Source organism: Elephas maximus, chromosome 4, assembly GCF_024166365.1.
Source record: "Elephas maximus indicus isolate mEleMax1 chromosome 4, mEleMax1 primary haplotype, whole genome shotgun sequence".
NCBI lineage: Eukaryota > Metazoa > Chordata > Mammalia > Proboscidea > Elephantidae > Elephas > Elephas maximus.
Window position 1 is genome coordinate 155,565,587 of NC_064822.1, and position 18,587 is coordinate 155,584,173.

Here is an 18,587-nt window from a genome sequence, read left to right on the forward strand (position 1 = left end):
TTATGTCACTTCAACTTGTTTTTTCCCTCCTAGTTTCCAAGTTACTCCCTTAGGTTCCTCTGGCAAAACCCAAGTAACAAAACATCCCAATTAACTGTATTTTTTTCCTCATCACCCTCAGCTAAGGACTAGGAAGTAAATGAAAGCAAATAGTAAGGAAGAAATTCAGTTTTAACAATAATTTCAAACTTCTGAGTAGTTAGTGGTAAGAGTGACTATAAAGATTAATCAAATAGTCTCTATTCTATCATTCCTACCTTTATTTAATTATTCATCCATTCAATAAATATTACATGCCCAACTATGTCTTGAGAATAATCCTATGTTCTGGGCATAGAACAATGACAAGAAAGATAAGGAGCTTATGCATGTATTTGGGAAAAGAAAGATAATAAACAGTAAGATCATTTCAGAAAATAACAGTGCTATGAAAAATAAAATAAAACAGAATAAAGAAAGGAAAAGTGATGGGAGTATATATTTTATAAATGGCAGCCAGGGAAGTGACATTTGACCACAGATCTGAAAGTGTACCAGGCAGAGGGAGGAGCAAGTAAAATTGTCCTGAGATGGGACAAGCTTGGCATATTAGTGACGAGAGTTAAGTGCAGAGAGCTGGCAAGGGAGTGATTATGTACAGCCTTATAGATTGTGCTGTTTTGAAATACAATGAGAGATATTTAAATGGTTTAAGCCGGAAGTGATATGTCCCAACATATGTTTTATAAGGGAACTCCATCTTCAGGATGAAGAAGTAGGGTAGAGGGAGGGGAGAGTGGAAGAAAGGAAATCACTCAAAATATTGCATAGCCCAGGTGACAGATGATGGTCTTGCATAGGGGGTAGCAATAAAAAAGGGGAAATATTAAGCATATTTTTTGGATATTAGGCCAGTGCTGTGTTGGTTGCCATTGAGTTGATTCTGACTCATGGTGACCCCATATGTGCAGAGTAGAACTGCGCCATAAGATTTTCAAGACTGTGACCTTTTTGGAAGCAGATTGTCAGGTCTTACTTCCAAGATACCTCTGGGTGGGTTCAAACCACTACTCTTTCAGTTAGTAGCCAAGCACTTAACCTTTTGCGCCACCCAAAAACCTTCCTAGATTTTTGGGTGGACAAATAAATAACACTGTATTATATTGACAACTGAGAACTTATGTTCATTTCTTCAATCCTAAAGCTAGATAGTTCATATCATGTTCTCTTAGGCAAAAAAGGCAAAGAATATTAATAACGAGTAGCAGCATGTAGAGTTGAAAAAAAGATACACTAGTTAGGACTTCAACCATGTATTTGTTAGTTTGTCATACTGGGAGTGGTTTGCATGTCGCTATGATGCTGGAAGCTCAGCCACTGGTATTTCAATTACCAGCAAGGTCACCCATAGTAAACAGGTTTCAATGGAATTTCCAGACTGAGACAGACTAGGCGATCTTCTTCTGAAAATTAGCCAGTGAAAATCTATGAATGACAACAGAATATTGCCCAATGTAGTGCTGGACGATGAGGAAGGCACTACACAATGGCCACAACAATGGACTCAAAAATCATGAAGATGGTGCTGGACCAGGCAATATTTCGTTCTGTTATACATAAGGTTACCTAGAGTCAGAACCAACTTCATGGCAACTAACAGAAACAATTAGTACTTAAAAAATAACAAGGAAAACCTATAACTCTTGTTTAATGTTTCAGGAATTTGATTAAAAAAAAAATTGCCATTAAGTCAAATCCGACTCCTGATGACCCCACGTGTGCATCAGAGTAGCGCTATGCTCTATAGGCTTTTCAGTGGCTGTGATTTTTGGAAGTAGATCAATAGACCTTTCCTTCAAGGCACCTTTGGGTATATTTGAACCATCAAGCTTTCAGTTAGAAGTAAGCTCTTGACCCAAGGACTACATGGGGTTTGTTACCAGCACATTACTTGGTTCTCTAGTACTACTAAAAAGCTTGCTCTACTCTGTCCTATGGGGTCGCTATAAGTCAGAATCGACTCGACGGCACTGGGTTTTGGGTACCCACATTTTTTATTTATTCTTTCTTTAATTCAATTAGCAAATATTTATTGGCTGCCTACTCTCTTGTAGGACCTGGGGAAATGGCATAAAGAAGCACACAGAAATAGTCATTAATTTTTAAATCAAAATGTTGACAATTTTGATCCATTTTATTTCTAAGTCTAGTCCTGTTAGGAAAAGTCTGAGGAAGACGTGATTTCAGTTTTCCTTTTTACTTTATGTTACAGGATCTTTTCATAAGATTCTGGCTATTCTTAAAATATTTTCGCATTATTGAATGATCTCTATCCAGGTTCTCATTTTTGCCCATAAACAAAATCTTCATATTCTACCTGGTATCCTTTTTTGTTCATTCCTGCCAAATTTCGTATCTATCCTTTTGTCAGCCTTACACTGTAGCTTTATAAAATGTTTTTAAAAGTGTAAGTCCTCACTTTTTTTAATGTTTTGAATTGATCAAATCGTTTCCCCTTTCATATAACTTTAGAATTATCTTATTGATGTCTAGATAATGGCTTATTTGCATTTTGATTGCAATCGCATTGAGTCTATGCATCAGCTGGGGAAGAGTTGTTTTGTTAACAATACTGAATATTCAAGTGATGGACATGGTATGTCTCCATTTTTGTGGTCTTCTTTAATTTCTATTAGGAATATTTTATAGTTTCCCATTATAGATCTTGACTGTCTTTTGTTAAAGTTATTCATGTTTTTTTTAAGTATTGTCATTCTAAGGAAAATGAATTATTTTTGTTTTCCAATTGTTTGCTTCTAGAAAGAAAAAAAAAACTAAATCCGATCCCTATACATTAACATTGCATCCTAACAACTTGCTAAATTTCACTTATTAGTTCCAGCAGGTATAGGTTATTTTTTGTTTGTTAGAATTTTCTATGGACACATTCATGTCATTTGCAAATGAAGTCAGTGTTATTTCTCCCATTCAAATCTTCATGTTTTCCATTGCCTACTGTCTATCTGGATCCTTCAGCACAATGTTTAATAGCAGTGGTAAGATCAGTCGTTTCTGCTTTTTCTGACCTTAGAGGAAAAACGTTCTGTCTTTCATTATTTACATACCGTACCTCAGTTAACTGTCCTAAGTAACTTACGAAATTGTTGTTTTTAGCTTTCCTTGAGTCAGCCACTGACTCATAGTGATCCCACGCATAACACGACAGGACCATTGTGATCCACAGGGTTTTCATTGGCTTATTTTTTTTCCTCAGGTATGTTTATTATTATTTCCTGTTTTAGAGCTTGAGAAAAGGGGCTTACAATGGTGACCTGATTTGATCTTAATGTCATACAGCTGATGAACACCAAAACTATCCCTTGTCATTTGACCGGAAGGCTTTTACTCTTAATGGCCACTCTCCTCAGTAGAATCCGAATCAGATTCTGTGGTTCCAGCTCAAGCCTCAACACAGGCTTCCTGTGTGTGGAGTCCCAGGGTTGTGCTCCTTCAGCTCCAAGATCTGCGCCTGCCCTAGACACACAGCCCATTCTGAGGATATTCACTCCCAACCTGGGCCAGGGCTGCCTGTTATGACCCATCTTTGTAGTAAGGAGAGCCCCAGTGGTGCAGTGGTTAAGAGCTCAGCTGCTAACCAAAAGGTTGGCAGTTCGAATTCACCAACTGTTCCTTGAGAACTCTATGGGGCAGTTCTGCTCTGTCTATAGGGTCCCTGTAATTTGGAACCCAACTACAAGGGGTTTGGGTTTTTTTTTTTTGTAGTAAGGGTGTTGACTTACGTACATGTGTGAGAATGAGGGAAAAGAGGTGGAGGGGAGACACCACTAAGAACCTGGAGCAGGGGCTGGTGACCCAACAAACAAGGCAAGCACAGACTTACTTGTGCTTACTTACTTACTATGGTTAGTAAGTAAGCACAAATAAACCCGTTTTTACTGGATTATCCATCCCCGTGAGGGAGTGTAAACTTGAAAAGAGGCTTTGGTTCAGTAGGAAGGTGCTGTGGGAGTGGGAGACAGATAGACACCAGCAATACCTAGAAGTAGAATCTTTGATGTGGTGAAAAAATGTGAAATTGTTCACTACAAATGATCTGGTAAGCAAGGTAAGCACCATGCTTACCTTTTCTATTTCTGCCCCTGACCTGGAGTCAGAAAAAGAAACCCGTTTCTTCCCTTGCTGATTTAGATCCTGAACAACTTTCCCTCTAGTTTACCAGATTAGATCTGTTCTAATCCCATAAAACGATGAACTTGTCTATCAAAATCTTTTTAAATTACTTATTTCTTGTCTCTTTTTCCTCCCAGAATATAACCTGATTGCACTACTAGTTGTGAAACTGCGAAGAGGCTATATCAGTAAATATACTTGTAAACCATAAAAAGGCAAGATGGGATTACTATTGTTCATATAGTCACTAAAAGAAAACCTAGAACAGACTTGGATGTCAGACTTCCAAGTGGGTATCTTCACAGAGCTCTGGAAAAGAGAGCAAATTAAAAATGGTTGGTGTTCCATTCCCAAAGCCAACTCTTCAGACGGGGATTGGACTGGACTATAGGACAGAAAATGATACTGGTTAGGAGTGAGCTTGGCTCAAGTAGACACATGAGACTATGTGGGCAGCTCCTGTTTGGAGGAGAGATGAGAAGGCAGGGGGAAACAGAAGCTGGCTGAATGGACATGGGGAATAGAGAGTGGAGAGAAGGAGTAGGCTGTCTCATTGTGGGGGAGAACAACTAGGAGAACATTGCATGGTGTATATAAATTTTTATATGAGAGCCTGACTTGATTTGTGACCTTTCACTTAAAGCACAAAAAAAAAAAAAAATTAAAAGAAAAAAGGATGGTGTTGAGAAGGACAACAACATTTTTGTTTAGAAGTATGCCCAATGCCACACCATGGAAAAGAGAGGACAGCACAAGACTGGACCAAATCTGCATGGTATGTTTGGGTAGCAGACACATCAGGTCCATGAATTCTCTTGCATGGATGCCCACCAGAGCAAAGGCACCACCTGGGAGAGGAGATGCTACTGGAGTATTCAAAAAATACCAAGAAATACATCCCTGGAACAAAAAGTGATCTTTGTTGGCATTAAGAAGACAGAAAGTTCAGATATTCTATGCAAAAAAGCTACTACTAATCAATAATAGTTGGTTGTTGCCTTATTATGGCAAAACAGGAATGTCTAGTGAGTTTTTTTACGTGTACCATATTACAGTTGATTTCATACTCCAGAATTCAGATCGTGAGTGGATGAGAGAATACTTTGTTGAACAGTTCTGATTTAAATAAGATTGGCTTGAGATTAAATGAATATGATCAAACTTTTTGAATTTTGATAGTAATTCCAGTTCAGCAAGTGCTATCACTGATTTTCCTTTCTCAAAATATGATTCAACTTGAGACTAGATTGGATCAGTAATGTTCAAGTTGTCACAAATATAGTGAATACCATCTCACAATCTATGGGAGATCGATTTCATATATACGTGTGTGTGTATGTATCATTGTATCAATAGATTTAAATACTGGGGAAATCCCTTCACCATCTCATAGAACAAAACACAACTCACCAGTGTTTTGATTTGTTTTCATCAGCCTGGTTAAAGGCAAAAAGGCTGGATATAAGGCAGCAATGTCCAGTTTCTCTTTTTGTTTTTAACTGTGTCAATTTAATTAAAATTTCCTGTATCAAAAATGCTTCTTTTTAATTAATGGAAGGCATCTCAGTGTGATTTATGTATAGTATCAAACAAAGAATATTTAACAACATCAACAAAGGGACACTCAGAAAATAGATACAAACCTCAAATCAGTTTCCTATCTGCCAAGACTCAAAAAGGACAAAGTTAAGGAGCTCTAGCAGCCTCCAATGGATGTTTTTTTTTTTTTTTTACATTGTTACCAGATTTCCAACTTCTGCCAACTAGGGTCTAAAGAAAGAAATTTAAAAGTAAACACAAGCTATTTGGAGAAAACTCTGGACTTTGTGAATATGACAATGACTCGTAAACCTGAGCTAAATTGTATGTGGCTAACTGGAGTTTCCTGCGCTGACATTCTCTTTCAGAAATCTGTTAAGTCTATTTTTATACTTATATTAGGTAAACACTTTATTTGTTAGTGAGAGTTTCTGAAGTTAGGGAGAAGAACCCTAAAAAAAAAAAAGAAAAACAAACTCATCAATCCAGATGATGTGAGAAGGATATCATTCAAAATAAAAGCATCCAGAAACATCTGGTCCCATAAGCTTTGTTGATCATTTCCTGGTCCTCAGTAAAAGCTTTGTCTGATGATTTGTAGGTGGCCTGGTGTTTCTTACAGTGTCCCAGATGTTTTTCCTGCAGCCAGGGACAGCCACAGGAAATTTGTTTAACATTATAATTTTTAATCGTGACCTCATACATAATACTTTTGACTTTCATTTCCTCTCAGAACCTTCTCAGATATTGTCTTTTATTCATTTTTTAAAGGTTACTGAAATAATATCTCTTTTTCACACCCCGAAGTTATCTACCCGGGGGGGATATCTTTTTTGTTTTTATTTTTTCAAGATGTAGCATAGTTCCTATCATGTTCTAAGTCCTCAGCATGCGTGCAATTTGAGGAAATAAATGGTTGAATGGTCAAAACAATTAAAATTCTATTTTCTCAGGGTGGTGATCATGGTCAGATTATAAAAGGATATACTCTCCCCCCATACTGGTTGTTTGACAAGAGAAGAAAATTTTACTTAATGAAATAAATGATTCATTTTATGAGAAATATTTATAACTTTCACATAGTATCAGTTCCTGCTTAAGTGACAATATGGATTCTTTACAAACTATTGATCAATGTAAGTCATTACAGAATCATCTGGGGCCATGCTGTGCTAGGGTATCATTAAAAAAATGGTCTCAGTTGTGGAAATGACATATGTTCCCACAGTTTTCTAGTTAAATGTGCTGGTACACTGCCTGAGGCCCATTGAAAACCCCATGCAGTTTCAGGACTACATTTTCTTTATGGTACAGAACTGTTTATTTATAATTGTGAAGCCATCAGTGAGTTATCAACCCACATTCAAGGCAGGCACCACGCTAAGCTTTTGTTGATATGAGCGCTTGTGGGAAAACAGAAACTAAACTCTTTTTTTTTTTTTCTTGTATAATTTTAAACTAGCAAGGAAAAACATGAGGATTTTTTAAAACAATAAAATCCTTTCTCAAGAGGTTCCTCTTACTTGGTGTTGTTCAAGCAAGAGCTGTTTTGGAAATGCTGACAGGATCTTAGCAAAGGCATCCAGAGGGAAACATATAACATGTTTATTTATCTTGGAAACCACAAGAACATTGCAGAAGGCCAGAACTGGCCCTGTAAAAAGTGTTGCTAACATGTACGGTATGATTGTTTAGTTTGGATAATGTTATATCTGCATTGATAAAGAGTAAAATCTATATCCTGACATCTCCCAAATTTGTGTCTCCAAGCCAGCCTTCTCCCCTGAGTTCCAGATTCTAGTTCCAAACGTCTCCTTGATTTCCCCACATGGAGGTCAACAGGCATCTCAAAATGAGCAGATCCTAAACCAAATTTTGATTTCCACCCCCTCCAACTCACTCACCCCCCCTTACAATCTTTCCCATCTCCGTCAGTGGCAACTCTGTCCTCCCAGTGACTCAGGCCAAAATCCTTGGAACCTTCTGTCTCTGTTCTTTCCCTCACAGGAAATGTCTGATCCCTCAATCTTCCCTGTCCTCTCTACCTTCAGAAAACATCCAAATACTGATCCCTGCTCACCACCCTCTCTGCTACTATCCTTGACACAACCACCAATTTCTCTTGCCTGATTATTGCAGTGGTTTCCTAAATATCTTTCCTGGGCCCATTTCTGTCCTTCTACAGTCAAAGAGCCAGAGCATTCTTTCAGAGACAGTTGATTTGAGTTCTTCTTCTGGTGAGAAGCCTTCCCATCTTACTGAGAGTAAGGTTAGTCTTTTAAATTGCTTAAGAACTCCCTACGTGGGAGTCCTTGGCTCCCATTCCTTCTATGACTTCATGCCTTCTCTTGTTTCTCCTTGCTCACCCCATTTTACTCACATTTACCCTCTCTGTTTTTACTGGAACCTTCCATGCCTTTTCCCAATTTAGGGCTCTTTTCTTGGCTTGCAGAGCTCTGGTGGCATAGTGGTTGAGAACTCAACTGCTAACCAAAAGGTTGGCAATTCTAATCTACTAGCCATTCCTTGGCAACACTATGGGGCAGTTCTCCTCTGTCCTGTAGGGTTGTTATGAGTTGGAATAGACTCTACCGCAATGGGTTTGTTTTGTTTTTATTTGTTGGTTGGTTTTCTTGGCTGGTGCCCCCTCTTCGCTTATATCGCTGCTCAAATGTCACTTTATCAAAAGGTCTTACTTTGACCATACTATGTAAAAGAGCAAGTCCCACCCTCCACATTCCCTACTTCCCAATCTTGCTTTACTTTTCTCCATTTCATTTGCCATCCCCTGGATTGCATCCTACCTCTGTGATGTCCACTGCAGGAGGGCGAGGCATTGCTAACTGCTGTATCCCAGCCACTAGAACAGTGTCGGGGTCCCAGGGCTGCACAAATGGTTAAGCGCTGAACTACTAACTGAAAAGTTGACAGTTCAAACCCACCAAAAAGGCACTGTGGAAGTAAAGCCTGGTGATCTGCTTCTGACAGGTCATATTCTTAAAAACCCTGTGAAGCAGTTTTACTCTGCATGCATTAGGTCACACAAGTTGGAATCAACTCAGTGGTAACTAAGATTTGGTGAAAAACAGTTGAAATTGTGCACTACAGATTAGTAAGTAAACACAACTAAGCCCGTACATACCTTACTAGTTGGGTTACTGGCCCTTGATAGTATACATAAACAGATCCACTAGAAAACATGCCTTGGCGATAAGCGTGGGAGTTCAAAAATAAGCAAAAAAATCGAGAGTAAAATGACTGTAAAATTGATTCAATAACCTAAAACACCAAGGTTTCAGAAGAACCGTGCCTACCAGCATTGCTGTCTTTTAAAAAGTTCTCTGTATAATACGGAACAGTCTTTGACCAGGCTTTGCTGGAACTTTCAATGAATGAGACTGTTGGTTATATTGTTTTTAGTTTACTTGAAGGATTAGGCATTTCCTCATTTGCACAGAAGATAAGGTGGTGATATCCTGCATCTTCAATGGCAATAAAACTGTAGCATGAAGTGTTCCTTGGAATAGCATTATGGAGAAGGGGAAGGAAAAAAAAAAAAAAAAAAAAAGACGATGGTGATGACTCAGCAAAATGAGAGAGCCAGAAAAAAGGCAGAGACCCTAGGGATGTCTGATGTATGTGGAGGATGACTCAGTAATTCTCATTGCCAGATCAAGCTCATTAAAGAGGAATGCATTAAGAGAAGATAAATATTGTGTTCTGGAAATTTTGAGTTCCTTGCATATGGTAAGATGACGGCCCTTAAAATAGAAAGTAATGCAGCGTAGTTTAGCAAAATGTGTGAACGGGGCTTGAGGCAAATTTATGCTTTCTAACCTCTTATGTAAACCACATGTAATTAAAAGAAAAAAAGTTAACAAAGATAAAAAAACAAAAAATGAACACTTTAAAAAAAAAAATGAAAATGAAGGTATCTCACAGGCATCAACCAGTAGGAAACAAGAGACAGACATCATCCAATGGGAAATGAAAGGACTCTGTTGCCTTGCTACTTAAAGTGTGGACCAGGGACCAGTGGCATTATTAGGGAATATAAGACCCAACCCAGGTCCCTGGCATAAGAATTCCCCTTGAAGAGTGTTGACATGTTTTGAGGTTGTTTACTAATGTCATAGAACGATGTGCATACTAACTGTTTGATGAGAAACCAGTTTGTTCTGTAAACCATCTAAATACAATATAAAAACAAAGAAAAAAAATCCCTTTGACATGACTGCTGCCCAATCTGAGGCCTGAGGAATAACAACAGAACAGCAACCAGCATGTTTAAGCCCTTTCCATGTGCTAAACTCTGGTGTAAGATGTGCCCCTTATGTTAACTCATGTAATTCATACAACAATTTATAATGCATGTACTATTATTATTATTCCTATTTTTCAGATGAGAAAATTAGGCACCGAAAGGTTAAGTAACTTCCCTAAACCATACAACTGATCAGTTCTGGAATCAAGGAAATTAGACACATTTATCTTTATTTCAAAGACAAATATATGAGAAAGGGAGGTTGTGTGATATTTAGGGAGGAGGTGCCAAAGAATTAGGTCCCTCACCCCTTCTGATCTTGAACAAAATTAGTAATAGCTGTACTTCTAGAAAAACTGTTTTGGAAGATCTGCCTTGTGGGCAAAAGCTCAAAATGGTCTTCCCTCTCCTCATCTCCTCCCATCATCTACTCAGGTTGTAGGTTAAGCAGCAGAGGAAAGCTATAACATGGAGAAGTCAGAAGAGAGGAAGGAGTATCATCAAAGGTCAAGCTCTTAAATAAATGAAAAAAAAAAAAACTTGCCACCAATGTACATGGACCTTGAATACATAAATGCCTTTCAATGGAAGTCTCTTTTCACTTGTTGTTATGAGAGTAGAATCTGTTGGGAGGTATAAGAAAGGAAAAAAGGAGAAAACAAGTTTCCTCCTTCCTGTTGAACATACTGGGAAATTCATATTTTATGGACCAGTAAGACTGCGGAGAGGGCAGTGTAGGTTCAGTGGTAGAATTCTTGCCTTCCATGCACAAGACCTGGGTTTGATTCCTGGCCAATACATCTCATGTGCAGCCACCACCCAACTGTCGCCAGAGACTTGCGTGTTGCTATAATGCCGAACAGGTTTCAGCTGAGCTTCCAGACCAGGATGGACCAGGAAGAATGTTCTGGTGATTTATTTCCTAAAATCAGCCGAAGAAAACCCTATGGATCACAAAGGTCCTATTCTCTTGTGTATGGGTCCTTCATGAGTCAGGGGCTGACTTGACGGCAGCTATAGGGTCGCTATGAGTCAGAATTGACTTGACGGCAGTGGGTTTTTAATGGCAGCAAAGACAAAAAAACTGTGGAAAGAGGTAAAAGGGTGACTTATCTAATGTTATCATTAGCTCTGCCTGTATCAAATGCAAACTGCTACCTTTGTTTTGGAGCATTGGTGGTGCAATGGTTAAGCCCTTGGCTGCTAATCGAAAGATCAGTAGTTGGAACTCACCAGCTCTTCCAAAGGAGAAAAGACCAGATGATCTGCTCCAGTGAAGATTACAGCCTAGAAAACTCTGTGGGCAGTTCTGCTCTGTCTTGCTTCAGCAGAAAGCTAAGAACTCGCTAAGCCCACCTTTATTCCAGTCTCTGGAGAACGTGTGTTCAGGCACACCTCCGGGCCTTTGAGCTTACTCTCTGACTTGACTAGCCCCCACTTGACCACCTACCTCCTTGTTGAATTCTTACATATCCATCAAAAGCCAGCTCAACCATGACCTCCTCAGTGAAGTCTTTCATATTCCTCTGCTCTCATTCTTTTACTCTTAGAAGACCTGATTATTCCCTCTTCTGAGTTACTGCTATAACTTGGTCATTTCTATGTTAAAAATTTTTCCTGCTTTATTTCTATTATTTGGTTATATGACTGTGCTGTCTGTTAAACTCTGATCACCTTAAAGACAAGAAAGACATGTTATTTATCTTTATATCCCTAAATGTTGTTGTTGTTGTTAGGTGCTGTCGAGTTGGTTCCCAGTCATATTGACCCTATGTATAACCGAATGAAACAATGCCCAGTCCGGAGCCATCCTCATAATCTTTGATATGCTTGAGCCCATTGTTGCAGCCACTGTGTCAATCCATCTTGTTGAGGATCGTCCTCTTTTCACTGGTCCTCTACTTTACCAAGCATGATGTCCTTCTTCAGGGACTGATCCCTCCTGATAACATGCCCAAAGTATGTGAGACATAATCTAGTCATCCTTGCTTCTAAGAAGCATTCTGGTTTTACTTTTTCCAGGACAAGCCAGTTCTTTCTTTTGGCAATCCATGGTATATTCAATATTCTTCACCAGCACCACAATTCAAAGGCGTCAGTTCTTCTTTGAACTTCCTTATTCGTTGTCCAGCTTTCACATGCCTATGAGGCTATTGGAAACACCATGGCTTGGGTCTGGCACACCTTACCCTTCAAGGTGACATCTTTGCTTTTTAACACTTTAAAGAGGTCTTTTGTAGCAGATTTGCCTAATGTAATGCATCTTTTGATTTCCTGGCTGCTGGGTCCATGGGTGCTGATTGTGAATTCAAGAAAAATGAAATCCTCGACAACTTCAATCTTTTCTCCTTTTATCATGATGTTATTTATTGGCCCAATTGTGAGGATTTTTGTGTTCTTTATGTTGAGGCGTAATCCATATTGAAGGCTGTGGTCTTTGATCTACATCCGTAGGTGCTTCAAGTCCTCTTCACTTTCAGCAAGCAAAGTTGTGTCATTTGAATAAGACAGACTGTTATTGAGTCTTCCACCATCTAGATGCCCCATTCTTCTTCATATAGTCCAGCTTCTCAGGTTATTTGCTCAGTATATGGATTGAATAAGTATGGTGAAATGATACAACCCTGACGCACACCTTTCCTGACTTTAACCCAAGCAATATCCCCTTGTTCTGTTCAAACAATTGCCTCTTGATCTATGTACAGGTTCCTCATGAGCACAATTAAGTGTTCTGGAGTTCCTATTCTTTGAAATATTATCCATAGTTTGTTATGATTCATGCAGTCAAATATCTTTGCATAGTCAATAAAACAGAAGTAAGCGTCTTTCTGGTATTCTCTGCTTTCAGCCAGGATCCGTCTGCTGTTGACATTAGCAATGATAGCCCTGGTTCCACGTCCTCTTCTGAATCTGGTTTGAATCCCTGACAGTTCCCTCTGAATATACTGCTGCAGCCATTTTTGAAGGATCTTCAGCAAAATTTTACTTGTGTGTGATATTAGTGATATTGTACAATAAATATCCTTAGTACAGACCTAGTAATTGTCCTTGCATGGATGAAAATCTCCTCTGTACCATGACAGTCATATTTAAACTCATCAAGAATGTATAGAACTGAGTACATGTGGTCACTTAAATTTAAATTAATTAAAATTAAATAAAATTATAAATTTGGAGACTCAGTTGTGTTAGACATATTTCAATTGCTTAATAGCCACATGGGGCTAGTGAATACATTATTGAGCAGTGCAGATATAAATAGAATATTTTCCTGATTGAACAGGGTTGTTGTAGAATATTTTTGTATTTTTTATGAACAAATCCTTCCTTGATATTAGCCATTACTTTATAGCCCTGTACACTATTGCTGATAAGACATTCTGCAAGATGCTGTGGACATCCAGTAATACTTCATTTGTGAACATGAACACATTCCCTTCAGAAGTAGCAGAAAGCAACACAATGAAATAATGAAAAGTTCACTTTCCTTCCTTACACGCTATGTGTCCACGGGCAAGTTTCTTAACCTCTGTGTAGCTCCATTCCTTCATGTGTAAAAAGGATATTAAACAGCCATACCTCACCCCCAAGGCTATCATTAAATATTACAAGAGACATTGTATATAAGAAGTCAAGACACAGTTGTTAACTGCTGTTGAATCGCTCGCCCAACTGATGGTGAGTCCAAGTGTTACAGAGTAGAAACACTTCATAGAGAGCTTTCTTGGCTATAATCTTCCCCGAAGCAGATAGCCAAGTCTTTTCTTCTGAGGAGACTCTGGGTGGGTTTGAACCGTCAACCTTTTGGTTAGTAACCAATCAATCACAAACTGCTTGAGACATACCTGAAACCAAACCCGTTGCCATCAACTCGATCCTGACACGTAGCGACCCTATAGGACAGAGTAGAACTGCCCAGTAGGGTTTCCAAAGAGCGGCTGGGGGTTACAAACTGCTGATCTCTTTTTGGTTAGCAGCCAAGCTCTTACCACTGCACCATCAGAGTTCCACATGAGATATAAAAAAAAAAACTTAATAAATGATAGTTACTATCTTTATGCACTTTAAGATCTCATGTATTAAAGCAATTCAGAGAAACTGCTAGGAATGATAAATAGATTGCTTTAGTTTTTTTAAGACTACTACCTTTTTTAATCTCTACATAGCATGAATTATATCAACTACTGAGAGAACAAAGGCTGTCCCTAACTGGATCAGCACACATAAGGATTATAATTCCAATTCTGCATTTTCTGTATCTCAATTTCCTCTTAGGCGGAACAGGATTAAAAACACATTTTTATGGGATTTTGGGGGAAAGTAAAGACACACTTCGAAACAGCCTAGCACCTATTGCCTTCGAGTTAATTCTGACTCATAGTGACCCTATGGGACAGAGTAGAACAGCCACATAGGGTTTCCAAAGCTGTAAATCCATTTTTTTCTTTCTTTTAAATTGTGTTTTAGATGAAGCTTTACAGATCAAATGAGTTTCTCATTAAAAAATTAATACACATATTATTTTGTGGTCTTGATAGCCAACCCCATGGTGTGGTAACACTTTCCTCTTTTCGACTTTGGGTTTCCATTTCCATTCTTCCAGCTTTCTTGTCCCCTCCTGCCTTCTCATCCTTGCCTCTGGGCTGGTGTGCCCATTTTTTCCTGTTTTAGTTGTATAGCTAATGTTTTGCTTTTGTCCCTTTCTTCTTTTTTGACGTGTGCATCTATTGCTATAAGTGGACCTCAGCACTGCCTTTGCTGTGTCCCTAGGGTTTTGGTATGATGTGTTTTCATTCTCATTTTATTCTAAGAATTTTTTGATTACATTGATTACCTCTTTGATTTCTTCTATTTCCCAGTGGTTTTTAACCTAGGTGTTATTCAGTTTCCGTGTATTTGATTTTTTTTTTTCCTTGCTATTCCTGTTGTTAATTTCTACTTTGATGGCATTGTGATAAGAGAAGATGCTTTGTATTACCTCTATGTTTAGGATTTTGTTGAGGGTTACTTTTTGGTCTAAGACGTGGTCTATTCTGGAGAACATTCCATGTGCATTGGTAAAGAATATATACTTTGCTCCTATTGGGGAGTGTTCTATATATGTCTATGAGGTCAAGTTGGTTGATTGTGGTCTTTCGATCTTCTGTATCTTTGTTGAGTTTCTTTATAGATGTTCTGTCTTTTACCAAGAGTGGTGTGTTGAAGTCTCCTACCATTATTGTGGAACTATTTTTTCAATGCTTTTAGAGTTTATGTATTTTTGAGCCCTTTCATTGCGTGTTTATTATGGTTATGTCCTAATGGTGAATTGTCTTTTTAATCATTATATAATGTCCTATTTGTCTTTTATGGTGGATTTTGTTTTAAAGTCTATTTTATCTGAGATTAGTATTGCTACTCCTGTTCTTTTTCGGTAGCTGTTTGCTTGATATATTTTTTTCCACCCTTTGATTTTTGATATATTTATGTCTTTGTTTCTAAGCTTTGTCTCTTGTAGACAGCATATTGAAGGGTTCCGATTTTTTATCCATCCTTTTACTCTCGGTCTCTTTATGGGTACATTTAGGCTATTTACATTCAGTGAGATTATCGATAGGTATGTTTGTTGCTTTCATTTTGGAGTGCTTTTTGTTGTGGTGCTGACATTTTCGTTGTTCCTTTTACTCTCCTGTATTGAATTCCTTTTGATTATGAACTTCTTTTTTGTTTGTTTCTTTTTCGTAGATTTTGTGTTTACTGAGACTTTATGTTTTTCTTCTTTATTTTGATGAGTAGGTTTGTTAAGTTTCTTTGTGGTTACTTTGGAATTTAACCCTATCTTCCTAGGTTTAAATTAGTCTTTTATTACTTGATATCACCTTGACTTCCTTTCCATTTGAAAGTTCTACACCTATACAGTTTGTTCCCTCTTGTAGTTCTGACGTTGTTATTTACAACGTTATGTTCCCTGTTATAAATCTTTTAGTTTTATTTTATCCATGAGAGTTCGTTACTAAGGTTGGTGTCTGGCTGATCCTGTCCTGGGTTCTAGATTCAGGTTGTTGTCTGATGTTGTTTGTTCTCTAACTGAAGAACTCCCTTTAATAATTCTTGTAAGTTTAGTTTGGTTTTTACATATTCTCTAATTTGTGTTTATCTGGAAATGTCCTAATTTCACCATCATATTTAAGTGAGAGTTTTGTAGAAAATATTATTCTTGGTTGGCAATTTTTGTTTTTTCTTTCAATGTCTTATATGTCGCCCCATTGCCTTCTTGCCTGCCTGGTTTCTACTCAGTAACCAGAGCTTAGTCTTATTATTTCCCCTTTGTATGTGACTTGTCTTTTTGTTTTTTGTTTTTTGAGCTGCTCTCAGGATTCTTTGTCTTTGGTGAGCGTGATTATGCTATGCCTTCATGACTTTCTTTTGGGGTCCCAAGGCTGTAAATCTTTACAGAAGCAGACTGCCACATCTTTCTCCCACATAGAACTGGTGGGTTCAAACCACCAACCTTTCAGTTAGCAGCTGAGTTCTTAACCACTGCACTACCAGCCTAGCACAGGACTGAAAATTTAAAGGACTTAATAAAATCTAAAATAAGTTTCTGTTGTTGCTGTTATTTCTAAATTTCTACTATGTATTATCTCATATCTACACATTAATTGAATAAATGAATGAATGAATGGAGTATCCTAAATCAATATCTTTGCCTACTTATTACCTGACACTAGACTATGAGTAAATATCACTAAAATGGTCTCTTTATGAAAGTCTAGCATGAAGTAAATAGCTCATATGAAGGCTTTGTACATTTCAGGAAGTAACTGGTGTAAGAAAGTATGACTTTGACTGCAATAGCTTAGAGTGTCCTATGTTCTAATTTGCATGGTTCTTGTGATTATCATGATTATCCAGATATTATTTTGTTCTCTGTCAAGTTTATATATGATACATAATTGACTTCCTGTTAATATTCACATCATATATATATATATATTTATTTACACTCTGATATTTAATACTAACCACTCCTTTAGTCATAGCCATTATAAAAATAAATGGGATATTACAGAAAGGAAAACCAGATTCAGCTAACCACTTAACAAAGTTTCATCAAATAGTTTTATTTATTAGCACCTCTGATCAATGCAAAAAAAAAAAAAAGTCTAAAACAACCTGTAGTTAGAGTTCAGAAATGGAGTGTATGGGAACACATACGATGTAAGCACAGGTCTTGTCTGTGGCTGGTGAATTTCTTCGGTGATCCTACAGAGGCTGCGCTAGCTATTCCCTATTTACCCTGTCCAGATCCATGTTCCTCCCTTCTTTACCCTGTGCCAGGAGAGGCCTCATCTCCACGGCTTCATTGCTAATTGTCTTCCAATTGTGTTTGATTGGCAGGAGTCACCAGCAGGTGATCTGAAGTAAAAGGAGACTAAGGTGGATTCTCTACTTCAGTACCTCACCTCTAGAAGACATATTACTACAAGAACAAGACACCTGAGGGTGGACAGCCTCCATAATTGGCCTCTCACACTAAGTTCCAGAAACTCAGTTTCTTCCTCTGTCCATCCAGCCCTGTGGGTGGGAATGGCTTCCCACCAGTGCCCATTGCTGAGTGTCTCATCTTCCCTCATTTTAACCCACACTCTGTGATAGTACCTTCCTTAAATTATCTTCATCCGAACCCCTGTGGTAAGTTGTTTTCTTCCAGACTCTAACTTGTACAAACATTAAAGGAGAAAGTGCTGGTGCCAGATACTTACCAGGTATCTTACTATGAGAAAGTTACTTAAATTTTCCTAACGTCAGTTTTTTTTTTTTTTCCTGCAAAATGGGAATAATAATAATATTTACTCTATAGATTTATGAAGTTGGTGTGTGATAATTAAAGATCAACACAGTTCTTCCTGGAAATTCTGAGGTAATGTGCTTTTATGTTCTGAGTAGAGTGAATAAAAAATGAGATTCATATTTTGTAACCACAAGAAAAGCTAGCCTGAAAATGAAAGTAGGGAAGGCAAAACTGAAAAAGCCACAAAGTTAGAGGTCTGATCCAACTGTACCTGAAGTCTCATATAATATTGTATTCCTTTTATAGTTTTCACTGTTTTGAATTCCTTTTGTATTAAAAAAAAAAAAAAAAGGAATTAGTAAACATATAAAATACCCAAATTTATTGAAGAAACAAACTATTTTAACATATTTTCTTACCAGATACTGATAGGATAAATGTACTATTTGATATTTAGTCTCCCTATGTCAGCCTATCCCTAGGCTTGTTGAATGGTTTGTTTTTTATATAGACGTTTCTAAATCCTACAGAAAAATAATTCTGGTATTGTTGATTTAATTAAAGGCAATAAATATCAGGCATATACATGGCAGTTTTAAAATTGATTTAGTAATTTAGTAACTAAAAACATCAGTTATCTAGACCAATCAGGAAAAAAAAAAATTTTAACGGTCTGCTTTGTGCCTTATAAGCTTAACACTGAATGTAGATAATGTGATTTTCCATAGTTAAATGTCAAAGGACACAGGTAGAAGAAATGGCCAAGAACTTTAAAAATGTTTTTTTCTTTTTTGGTGAACAAAGTAATGCCTACTCTTCAAAAAACTGAGTAGTGAGTAT